Source organism: Marmota flaviventris, chromosome 4 (genome assembly GCF_047511675.1).
Source record: "Marmota flaviventris isolate mMarFla1 chromosome 4, mMarFla1.hap1, whole genome shotgun sequence".
NCBI classification, from domain to species: domain Eukaryota; kingdom Metazoa; phylum Chordata; class Mammalia; order Rodentia; family Sciuridae; genus Marmota; species Marmota flaviventris.
The window spans coordinates 124,777,069-124,789,965 of record NC_092501.1 but is presented as its reverse complement, the minus strand read 5'-3'; positions in this window follow the sequence as shown (position 1 = coordinate 124,789,965).

Below are 12,897 nucleotides of genomic sequence, written 5' to 3'. Positions count from 1 at the left end.
CAATGCTAGAAAGGTCTTTTAGGACATAAAATTTTATTTACTTATTTTAATGGGTTACACCAGGGCCCAGGGAGTAGGATGGGAGGTTGTAATGTGCAGGTTTAACAATCGTACTCTTGGGAGATGGATTCTTCTGCATATCCCTCACCCTTTGTTTTTGTGTTGTTTGTTGCCTTTAGGTTTAATCAATGATATGAAATCGTGTATTACAGAAGGACTTGCTCCCCATTGAGGGAAAAATGAGCACCCATAAAGGTGGGCCAGAAAATGTTGTTAGATCACTGAGAGACATGGGCCTGCCTTGGAATGAGTCTCTGCATCGTATCTAAGGAATGACATGTGGATTTTTATGGGTCAGGTTTACAATCAGTTGCCTCCTCCACCCATCAGGGCGTTGCTGAATGATAATGATGAAGTTGCCTTTTAAAAACTGATTCCCTTGCACCTTCTTTCACATGATTCCACAATAACATTGGATGCAACTAGGATAAGGGGGATTTTATTGTTATCCCAATACAGAAGAAACAAACCTGGGCTCAGAGCTGCCTAAGAACGTATGGGGGAAGGACTGACTGCTGTCTTTGGAGTATAGATTTTGGAGGCCACAGGCCTTCCTGTTGGAGGCTGGAGGTCTCCTTAAGCCTCCTAAGGATGTGGCATTTTTGAGTTCCCAATGCATAAGGAAAGTGTTGTGCAGCAGGAAATGAAGATGGATTCACAAAGTTTGGATCACCAGCTTTCTGCCTCCCTAGGGCCTGGGTTTGCTGGACTCAGCTGGGTTTTGGTGGCTTATCAGGAGAGCTGGAGTATACCCATATTCTAGAATCATAACCATAGAATTTGAACACTGAAAGGCACTTCAGAGGTTTACCCAGCTAGTTATCATAAATTAGGAAAGTGAGAGTCAGAGAGGTTGATAACTGACCCAAAGTTACAGAGCTAATAGAGCAAGAATTTGAGCTCAAATCTATCTTTGGGTGCCCAGAACAATTCATTTTCCTCTATGGATTACTACCTAGCATTTTTGTTTCTTTCTACTGCCTGTAGTTTGTGGGCCAAAGAAGTGATGAAAAGGAGGCCGTGGAATGAATGGTGGTTAGGGACAGGGGCTTTGGAGCTGGTGAGACCCAAGCTTGCCTTCTGCCCTGGTTGTAAGATAACTGGACATCAAAAGCATGAGCAACCCAGGAAGAGGTGGCAGCGGCCGCCAAAACTCTGTCTCTCGAGAAATGAAACTTGATTCTGGAAGCTTCATGCAGGAATCTCCCGCTGCCTTACACAGGCCAGCGCGGGGCAGTCTGCCCTTGATTAGCTGCAAGGGAAAGTGGACCATTAAGCTCTGGTCTCAGGAGTGGGAGGAGGTGAGGGCTGAGGGGATCAGGCCCAGCATTTTGGGGAGCAGGAGGACGGGACACAGGCCACACAGACTGGCATGTTGGAGCAGGTAGTCCAGAGACTCCACACGCCGCAAGGGGACAAGGCTTGGGATTCTTTTCCACCTGGTAGTCCTGCCTTCGTTTCTCAGGATTCCCAGTGGAATAACAGTAATCATCTCTCCCTAGGAGCAATATAGGACTTTGGGGAAGAGAAAAGGAGGTCATGGTGTTTGAAAGCACTTGATTGAAATATAAAATCTTTCCTAAAGTAAGAAATGGTTTTCTACTATCACCCAGATACCATCTGGGGGTTTCCTATGTCTTAAAAACTAGGCAAGCCAGGCACAGTGGCCCACATTTATAATCCCAGCAATTCGGGAGGCTGAGGCAGGAGGATCCCAAGTTTAAAGCCAGTCTCACTAATTCAGTGAGACCCTATCTCAGAATAAAACATTAAAGGGCAAAGGGCTGGGGATGTGGCTTAGTGGTAGGGTTAAGCAAACTTGAGACCCTATCTCAGAATAAAACATTAAAGGGCAAAGGGCTGGGGATGTGGCTTAGTGGTAGGGTTAAGCAAACTTGGGTTCAATGCCTGGTACCAAAAAAAAAAAAAAAAAACCCTTTCATCTCCATTTCTTGGTACTTCCTGGTGGTCTGCAGGATGCCTTCCCCTAAAGGGGACTTTGCACTTGTAGTAGTCACTGGCTGATGCTGTGTTTCAGCTGTACTGGTCTCACGTGAGGACCATGCCTTAGCCTGTGGAGGATGTTCCTGGTTTCCCCAGTGGACCCAGACATCAGTTTCAGGGTCCTTGTTTTCTTTCTACCAAGCTCTAGGCTCCAGGTAATTGCACTTCACTAAGAAGGGAGTCTAGGGCCAGGTCCCCTGACATCAAAGCCAGAGAAATTCAATGGAAGCAAACAAACCAGCCTGGCGTTGTCCTTACAATAGTTTAGTTACAGTTATTTCTTTCAATTGTGTTTTCCGCCTCTGGGCAGGCTGAGTTTAGTGTTTCAAAGACCCGGTCTGTGCCAGTGTCTGTGTAATGCTGGGTTCCCAGAGCAGGGTGATGTTTAATAAATCTGTTAAATAAGAGCAGGAAGAGCAAACTTGAATCAGAAAGCAACCACTCAACTATGTGAGAACTTTTGAGAAAGTTTAGGGAACGGGGATGTAGAACCATCTCTTTTGCTTAATTAGGTTTAAAAAAACATTTTGACTCTGAATCTTTCACTTTCTCATGTGAGATTTTTTTCTTATCATTATTTGAATGTGAAAAAAAAGCGTTCTGTGTGGATGTCTAGTAACCTCCCATGGGGTGAGTGGGATTTGATTGAATTTATATAACACATATTTAAATCTTTGCCTGTAACCTGTATTATCTGTTTCTACCACTCTGCCTTCCCACCTACCAGGATTCTTTGCAGATAGCAAGGGCTACACTCCTGAGGTTGCCATGGAGAGAGACGCTCTGGGATCATGGACAACAAATAAGGACACGAATGTTTCTCTTTTCCTCTGGGGAACTTCTTTGGAACATACGGCTCAGTTTCCTTTTGTAAAAAAGTGGAATTTTTCAATATTCAGATTCCTCTGTGTCCTGAAGACTCTCCAAGGAGCAATTTTCAGGCAGCATGTGTAGGAAGCGCTGCTCGTCTGTGGCCTCGGGCTGTCTGGCTGTGATTTTGGAAGGAGCAGCCATAGCATTAAGCACTCAGGTAATTTCACTGCTAATAGAAAATATCTCTCTGGGAGGGAAAAAAAAAGTCACTTATATGTCAACCCACTCTTGTTGATGAGTCAAGTTACTTCGTAGATCTATCAGCTTCTCACTGAAGGCCCTGATAGATTTCAGCTGAATTTTCTTTCTCTCTTTCTTTTTTTCTTTTTTTAGGTGGGGGAAGGATGGGGGAGGATGAATGTAAGTACTTTAACTTAACTGAATGCTTCTTCCCTCTGAGCTGTAATGTGAGATCCCTTCTCAGAGGAATCAGAGGTGGAAGTGATAGTTCAGGTTTGATAGCTCATCGTCCTGTGGTGGGAGCAGAGGGCAATAAGAAGAAATTGAGCTAGGCCTTGAGGAAATTGGAAAAAATCCATTCCAGATGTTCCTTACCACGTGCAAAGTCAGTTCAGTTTCCAGAAAGTTGCTTTGTATGATTTTCTTGAAGAGGATGTTGAACAATCTCTGTTATGGTTTAGATATTAGGTGTCCCCCAAAAGCCCGTGTGTGAGAGAATGCAGGAAGGTTTAGAGGACAAATGATTGGGTTACAAGAGCCTTAACTCAGTCAATGAATTAATCCCCTGATGGGATTCATTGAGTGGTAACTGAAGGCGGGTAGGGTGTGGCTGGAGGAGGTGGGTCATGGCCCTTGTGCCTTTCCGGTATATACTTGGTATCAGTCAAGTGGAATTTATTTCTGCTTCCTGATCATCACGTGAACCACTTCCCTCCACTACACTCTTCCGCCATGTTGTTCTGCCTCACCTCGATCCCTGAGGAATGGAGTTAGCTGCCTATGGATTGAGGCCTCTGAAACCATGAACACCCAAATTAACTTTTCCTCCTCTACAATTTTTCTGGTTAGGTCTTTTAGTCACAGCAGTGAAAAAGCTGACTACAACAGTCCCTCTTTTCAAATAATGCCACCAAAGAACTTCCACCAGTGGGTGATGTGACACTGAGACCTGCATGACATTCTTCCTTTAAAAGGAAGGATGGTCCCCCACCATCCCATCCTATGATGTCAATGATGAAAACAAACTTTAAGAAAACATTTGTTTATGCAGAAGAGCCGAGAGACCCATTTCAATCAACTCAAGGCTTGAATGTTGTCCCCCTTGCTGTTCTCCTGCCTCTGTGGCTGGGGTGGAAGGGATTGAAGGTGGGTGACGCAACCAGGCTGACCATTAATTGGTGTGTCATTGAGTGATCTGGGACAGACTGTTATAGTTGCAGAATGGATGCTCCTGCCTTCCATATTTCCAGAATATTCTACCTGCATTGAACTATTTGTCATTCTTGAACTATGACTTTTTCTTTGCTGTTTTTGTACCTTTGCACCATTCTCACTGTCTGGAATCCCCTCCCTCATCTCCTCTGGGTACTCCCACTCATTCATCCTTCTGAGCCATCACCCTGCTAGGAAGGCTTCACTAATGCCTTGGCCACCTCATGGTACCTCTGTCAAGACCCGACATGGTTTTCCATCCTGAGAACCATCAACATCCAATGGCATCCATCTCTCTAATCCCATGTGAGGACAGTGGCCCAGGCCCTTTTGTCTTCATGGACTTGTGCCTCAACAATGTTTGACTCTTAAAATAGGTGCGTCTAATTAATTATTTGATCAATCAATCCCACCATTGTCAAAGTTGAGAAAATATTAAAGGCTTAAAATCTCCCATAGAAACCCATATGACTTCCTCTTGAGGGAGTTGCCCACTGAAACAAACCCTGAGCTCCTGCGTGTGCTGGGGAGAACAGAGTGTGCCAGAATCGCTTCTAGGGATTCTACTCATTGTTGAAAGCTAACATGCACCAGGCCCTTTCCACCCACCATCTCTGACTGTCTTCACAACAGCAAATAGGTGTTGACATCCTCACTTTACATCTGAGGAACTGAGGCAGAGAGAGCTCATGGGCTTGGCTCAAGACCTCAGAGATTCACAAAATGGTAAAACCAGATTTGGACTGTGATCAGCCCACCAAAGGTGGGCTCTTATTTGGGCAGAGGGGGGTGGGCAGTACCAGGGATTGAACTCAGGTGCACTCAACCACTGAGACACATCCCCAGCCCTATTTTGTATTAGAGACAGGGTCTCACTGAATTGCTTAGTACCTCACTTTTGCTGAGTCTGGCTTTGAACTTGGGATCCTCCTGCTTCAGCCTCCAGAGCTGCTGGGATTACAGGCGTGTGCCCCAAAGGTGAGCTCTTGATCTTGAGTCATGTTGCCTTTTAATACATCTGCCATAGCACATGTTCAATAATAATGACTGGGAGGAGAGAGAGAGAGAGAGAGAGAGAGAGAGAGAGAGAGAGAGAGAGAAAGAGGAACGGATGGTCTGAACAGTTTTTTTTTTTTTTTTTTTCACTTCCAGGTTTAGAGCATAAGATTCCTAAATGGAGTTGGATCAAAAGCGCAGGTAATTTATTTATAAAGGTGCCATGGGCTTCCTGGAACATGGAGATCTGCAGTGTCCACAGCAAAAGCGTCACACTGGAAGACCAGGTACACACACACACACACACACACACACACGAGTCTATTCCCCAAAGTCCCCTAGTCCCCTGCTGGAGGCCACGTAATTCTCAAGCATGAAGAAGTCCTGTGTGGTGCCTGGAAGAGGCAGCACAGTAACTTCAAAACAGCTCCAGTCAGAGCTGGCACCAGGGGCCAAATGCTCTGCTCCTGCCCTGGGTTTGCTCAGACATCTGGGCAGGAGTCTGGGGTGGGAGGGGACAGGCTTCCAGCTGTTCTCCATCAGCCCTAGGCAATGGCCTGAGCCTGGGATTTGTCTGGGCTTTGCAACCCTGGACGTTTTTGCTGCTTGCTGCAGACCAAAGAGCTGCCAGGAGGCCTCAGAAAATGCTTGAGAACAAAGAGGCAATAAACACACGCTGAAACCTTTTACCAACTGGCTCGGTCCCAAACCAAAATGAGAAATGAATTACTGGGGTAAACGTGTGTGTCTTAAGTTGCTTGGAAAGAAAACCCTGTTTTGGTTGGGAATGTTCAGTTTGGACCACTCAAAGTTGTGGTCAAATGAATATAGCAAATTTAATCTCCACTAATGGGTCCTCTGAAAAAAAATAGACCTGCTAGACTGTGAAATCTTGGAAGGTCAAGTTTTTAAATACTAGCATTGCTGGTGGAAGGCAGGGGACAAGTTCTTGGTCAACCTGAGAATGTGTGTTGTGATAGGAAGGTCAGGGTCATGGTTATGAGCAGCAACTGCAGCAGCTTTTCAGACTCATCACCATCAGTGTCCTTTATCAAGCATCGTTATGAACCAGGAGATCGGCTGAAAGCTTCAGATTATTACCTACAGTTTTCAAAGCAACTCTACTGGGTTGCTATTCTTGCCCCTGTTTTACTGAAGAAGAAAATGGTGTTCAAATTACATGAGTAACTCATTCATGATTGTACTGCTAGAATCTGAATTCAAATCTTCCAGACTCTAAAATCCATGCCATTTTTGCTGCTCTTCTTTGTGTGCAAAAATTTATTGTAACTAATGCAATGTCCCAGGCCTGAACAACATTCAGCAGTAGGATATGGGAAGAACAATATTTCCTCAGTGACTTTTTTTTCATTTACGTATATTTGGATTTGTTCTTATTAGTTACACATGATGGTAGAATGTATTTTGACACATTTTACATATATGGAGCATAGGTTCTCATTCTTCTGGTTGTACATGATGTAGAATTACATTGGTCATGTAATCATATTTGCACATAGGATAGTAATGCCCGATTCATTCTACTATCTTTCCTATTCCCATTCCTTCTCCCTTCCATTCATTCCTCTTTGTCTAATACAAAGTATTTCTGTTCTTTCCTACCCCTACCCTTTATTGTGAATTAGCATCTGCATATTCAAGAAAAGATTTGGCCTTTGGTTTTCTGGATTGGCTTATTTCACTTAGCACAATAGTCTCCAGTTCCATCCATTTAATGGCAAATGCCATAATTTCTTTCTTCTTTTTATGGATGATCAATATTCCATTGTGTATATATACCACAGTTTCTTTACCCATTCTTTTGTTGAAGGGCACCTAGGTTGGTTCCATAGTTTAACTATTATGAGTTGAGCTGCTATAAACATTGATGTGGCCGTGTCACTGTAGTACACTGATTTTAAGTCCTGATATGTCAAGGAGTGGTGCCGCAGTCTGGCTGGGCACGATTCAGGAGCCACTTGTCAAAAGAAACGAACTTTATTTTTAGAACCACACACGCCAAACAAAACAGCTCCTCAGGAAAAACCCTCAGAGCCCAACTGCCACCACCAGCTTCCCACAAGCCTCTCCACCTCCTACAATCCTCCTGCTCTTGAGGCTGATTGGCTGGGTCGCGTGGGCGGAGCCAAAAAAGTCCCCCAATGAGCAGCTCCGTGGTCTGAAAGGGCAGGGAAACAGCCCAATGAGCATCACCGCAGAGGAGCCAATCAGCTAGATGTTGCTGGGGCGCTGTGAGCCAAACATCAGCTGGCAGTCTGAAAGTTTGCTGGGGCCCCTTCGGCTGTGGCTCTCAACAAGTGGGATAACTGGGTCAAAAGTAGTTCCATTCCAAGTTTTCTGAGGAATTTCCGTACTGCTTTTCATAGCAATTGCACCAATTTGCAGTCCCACCAGCATGAGTGTGCCTTTCCCCCACATCCTCACCAGCATTTATTGTTAATGGAGATCTTCAGTTGATCGTGTTGTTACCCAAGCAGGGGATCCAAGAGCCAGGGGCTGAGTCCCATTTCTGGTTCTCATTCACTTTTTCTGTTTCCTTTCTTTGGTAAAATAAGTATGATGCCATGTACCCCTATTTATTATGATTGGGTGAATTCATGCCCATAAATTGCCTCCAATATTTTAAACACAAGGTATTCACATATTTTTTTCTAGTTGTTGGATTAAAGTCAGGCCATATATACTTCATTCTTAATTGAATTGAAGTTTTTGGAGGGGTCTGGGGGAGTGACCTTCCCTGGGATACAGTGTAAACTTTAGGGATATTGTGCTTCACAGCCTGAGGAGGTGGCATGGCCATCTCACCACTTGTAAAGCCCTTTGAGGCCTACTTTCACAAGGGGACTTGCTCTCAGAGAATCATTAGGATGTCTAGAGGTTGCAGGTCCCTGTCTTGGAGAAAATGGATCAACCAGGAAAAGCATCCAATGTAATACGGCTCTTTTGGTACCATAGGTGGTTCTGAACACCCAAGTCACACTTCTTAAAATAAAAGGATAAAACCCAAGTACTTTGCACAGATCTATCCTTTTGAGAACAGTTCAAGCCAAGCAACAAACAAATAACAATACCCACAGATCCTACTAAGACTTTTCTAATATGATCATTTAAGTGAGATAATGTTTAAGTGACTCTGTTAAATTGCTGATTATCTGCTCATTCTCTATGAGGATGTGTGTGTGTGTGTGTGTGTGTGTGTGTGTGTGTGTATCATAGTAGACATGAACATTCACTATAATTCTTTTATTCTTTTTTGTTGTTGTTTTTTTTGGGGGGGTTGTTCTGGGGATCTGAGGAGCCCTCGACCACTGAGCCACATCCCCAGCTCTATTTTATTTAGAGACACTGAGTTGCTTAGCACCTTGCTTTTGCTGAGGCTGACTTTGAACTCCTGCCTCAGCTTCCCAAGCCGCTGGGATTACAGGCATGCACCACTGCGCCTGGCAATTCTCTTATTCTTTCAGTAAATATTTCTTGGCTTTCATATTCTGGGCACTTCAGCACAGCAAGGTGCAAACCCATGGCAGATCCCTAGCCCCAAAAAGCTTGTGTTTGAGGGGGTTTGATTTCAAAACTGTAAATGTCATATTTAGCATGACGTCAATACTTCTGATGCTCTTGGCTGGAAAATTCACGCCTTGGAAGTGGTGGCAAAGGCTGGGTTTGTTTTAATAAATTGGTTTAGTACCGTGAGTTCCACAGAATCGGGTGCTGAAGTCTGTTGTTATACCCCATGCACATACGTGTTCGAGAATTGTGGGCTCCTTTTTTTAAAAACATTGAAACTATTGGTTTCTTCTTAATTAAGATTTTTTTTTTTTCTTCTTTTTGCCTAGTGGAGCAAAAACTGTGCCTGTTTTGATGGGGCAGCAGAGCTCAGCGTGCACGTGGGGGGTCCGCTCCTCCTGCTGTGCTTCTCCCAGGTTTGTGCTGATTGAGTCTGAGCTGCAGCACTTAGAGGGAGGGAACTGCGGGGAGGCTCACCGGCACCCAAAGACCTCTCTCCCTTTGATGTCAGCTCCAGCACTTCTTGAAATCATAGCCACAAAGACTCTGCACAGCTTCTTTCTTCATTCTCACCTTTTCAAAGACTGGCTCATTTACATGCTTGCCGAATGTTGAGTGGATAAGGGAAAAGATCTCAAGACCAAGACTCACAATAATGAGTTTCTGATCTTGACTCTAAAAATAAATAGCTGGACTCTCCATCAGGGGATCAGAGTCTCTAAGCCTCTATATCCTTGTTTTTAAAACCAGAAGTTCATCTCTTAGGTCCCCTCAAATTCAGATCATTGCAGGTGATCTTTTTTAGGAGTTCTTGGTAACAACAGATATCCATAGCATGTAACTTGCATTTTTCTTCTGCCTCATAATGAACCCTATGGAAACCCCCAAATGGAATCAGTGCTCCTGCAGAGTGCTGAGGGGCTGAAGGCTCCTTGTCAGGAAAAAGGAGAATTTTATTATTGCCATTATTATGACTATGGATCATTTTTGGGTCACTTAGGATATTCCAGGAAGTATGCCGAGTACTTTATTATGCTTATTACATTTCCCTTAAGTCCTCAACAACACAATGATCGAGTCCTTTCATTTTTCTCATTTCATAAAAAAGCAAATCAAGGCTCAGAAAGTTTAGTTAACTCGGCCAGGCTCTCAAGCTAACAAGGACAGAGACAGATCTGTCTGGTTTCACAATTTGCCGTTCAGGAAAGATAAAATGTCAAATAAGTGCTGCTAGAGAGTGTCACTGCAGACCACCTGCCCCACAGGTCTGCAGGTGTGTGTATGTATGTGTGTGTGCACATGTGCGTGTGCATGCATGCAGGGGTATGCAGGAGTTGCCATCTTGGAGCATCCCTGTCAACTCTGTAGTGAGAAGTTCTTTCCTTTCCCTAGAGGTAACCAGAGTCAGCAAAGATCCTGGGCTGAAATAAAGTCCTTTCCCGTTAGTCCTGCCTCTGCCAGGACTAGTAAGAGCAATCGACACTTTGCCCAAAGGAAGGGGAATAGGAAGGGCAACTCAGAGTCCTAACCAACCCAATTTTCCAGCACAGAGAGTCTCAGTGACTAGGGCCTGAGTAACCTATGTGTGTGTGTGTGTGTGTGTGTGTGTGTGTATATATTTCTGTTCATGCCAACAAAGCTGCCATTGATGGACACAGGGGCATTAAAGCCCAGAGCACATCCCGGCATGGGAAGACTCGTGAGATGATGACAGCTGGTGGCTGGTAATGCAGACCTGGGCTCTGTGTGGGGACACATGGGCTGATCTTCTTGGTCCACTCCCAGGTCTGCATTACCAGCCACCAGCCCCTCCTCCTGCAGACTCCTTGGCATGACTCACACACACAAAATTGCTTTTGCTGGTGAACAGCCTTCTCCTCACAAAGGATTTGCTGTACTATTCCACAGGGGAGAAAAAAAAAACAACACCATAAACCAAAGAATTAACGTACGTGTCATAGTCTGGTGGCTGGAACACTTTGGTGAAGAGGACCCAATAAATTCAGGGAGGTGCTGTGTTTGCGTTCAGCGTGGGCCCAAGGCCGCACACAGCTCACTTGCTGTTCACATCGAGTGCTGCTAGATAGACAGTGTTACTGCAGACCTTCTGACTAATTGAAAATGTAAACTTTTTTTTTTTTTATACCAGGGATCAAACCCAGAAGTGCTTAATCATTAAACCATATCCTTAGTCCTTTTGTATAGTTCATTTAGAGACAAGTTCTTGCTGAGTTGCTTAGGGCCTCACTAGGTTGCTGAGGCTGGCATTGAACTTGAGATCCTCCTGCCTCAGCCTCCTGAACCACTGGGATTATAGGTGTGCACCACCATGCACAGTGAAAAATATACACTTTTTACTTGGTTTTTCAAAGTGCTATAGTTTAGTCCTGCTGCTGGGCATGTAGAACAACTGCAGATCCTTCAGATTCTTTGTACCACTCACCCCTTTCTTTGCTGAGCTGGGTGCAGGCCCCAAACTACCTCTGTAAGCCTCTCTGAACCTCATTCACAGTCTGATTTGAAAGGACTCAAGATCTTCCTTCTCCTGTTACAGATGAGGACCCAGAAGCCCTGAGCACCTGGCCAAGGTCTCAGTGACCAAGATCAGAAATCAGTTATCATGACCCTTGGTCTTGGGAGCTTTTTACTTACCCATTCAACATTTGGCAAAGTTTTAAATAAGCTGGTTCTTTGAGGAGCTGAGAGTTGGGAGACAAAAGCACTGCCTTGAGGAGCCCACGGTCTTTGTTTTGGGGATTGCAAGAAGCACAGGAGCCAGTATCAAAGGGTTAGAGGTCCTTGGGTGCTTAGAGAGCGATTCTCCCCCATGGCTCCCATCTTCCACTGAATGCAGCTCAAACCCAATGAGCACAAATCCTGGATTCACTAAAAAAAAAACAAAAAAACAAAAAAACAAAAAAACAAAACACCCCCCCCCAAAAGAAACAACCCCCAAAACTATTGGAAAATAAGGACTGAAAGATGGAGGCCAAGGGACACACAGTGTCTTATCCTTCCTGAGAGCCGGGCTGAAGAGCGGCCCCAAGTGACAAAATGCGGGACTCAGGGCTGGCCCTCGCCCCCAACTCCAGCATGGCTTTGTATGAATCACACACCAGAGAACAAGGGACTGTTTCTCGGGAGTCATTTGTCAAGTTGACATCCCTGCCCAGAGTTATTTAGGGCTTTCTAAAGACACTTCTTTCCCTCCCTGTTGCTGCAGGAAGCACCTGCGCAGCTGTTGAGCTGTGGTTTTGCTCAATAGCACTTTGATATCCCCTGAGGCCATCAATTACACTTCTGTCCCTGCCCCGAGGACATGGGCTGAGGCCAAGATAGGGGAGCTTGGAGAGTATGATAAAGAAGAAGAGGATGGTGGATTTCTCTGGGATCTGAGGCCAGACATTGTCTGGAGATGGGCTTCTTTTTGATTTCTGGCAAGGACAGCCTGAGTCCTTGGCCGGCTGGTACTGCCTCTTAACTAGAATGTTCCCATGAGACTAGGTCTCCCTCCTGGAGCAGAGCTGTGCTCCTTGCCCACTGCTTAGAGGAAAAGCAGACACAGCAGATGAGCGCTACTGGAGCAAATCTATTCTTCGGATTCAGGTAAATGACTTAGGAGAGAGGGAACTTGGACAGGGATCAGAAGGAAAACATCGAAATAATTAGAAGACTTGGCAAATGAACCTTTGGAAGCAGTTAGGGGAAATTAGAGTTGTTGAGTCTAGGGAAGGGAAGGGTAAACGAAGAACCAGCTTTGATTACAGGGAGAATAATTGTGCGGAAATTAGCGGTCATTTCTATTGAAAATATGTGGGTTGTAGATGCTTTACATGGCTGCCTAAAGCTTTTGCTCAGAGAGTGTGGGCCTGACTGGGACACTGCCTTGTTCTTATTCCTTAGGTGGTGGGTCTCCTTCCTTAGAGATTTGCATGAATGAAAATTACATCCTCCCAGCTGGGATGGCTTAGGGAAAATCTTAATGGCACATGGGCATCTCCCCTTTGTTTCACACACTCCAACACGCCAGATTGACTCTTGCTT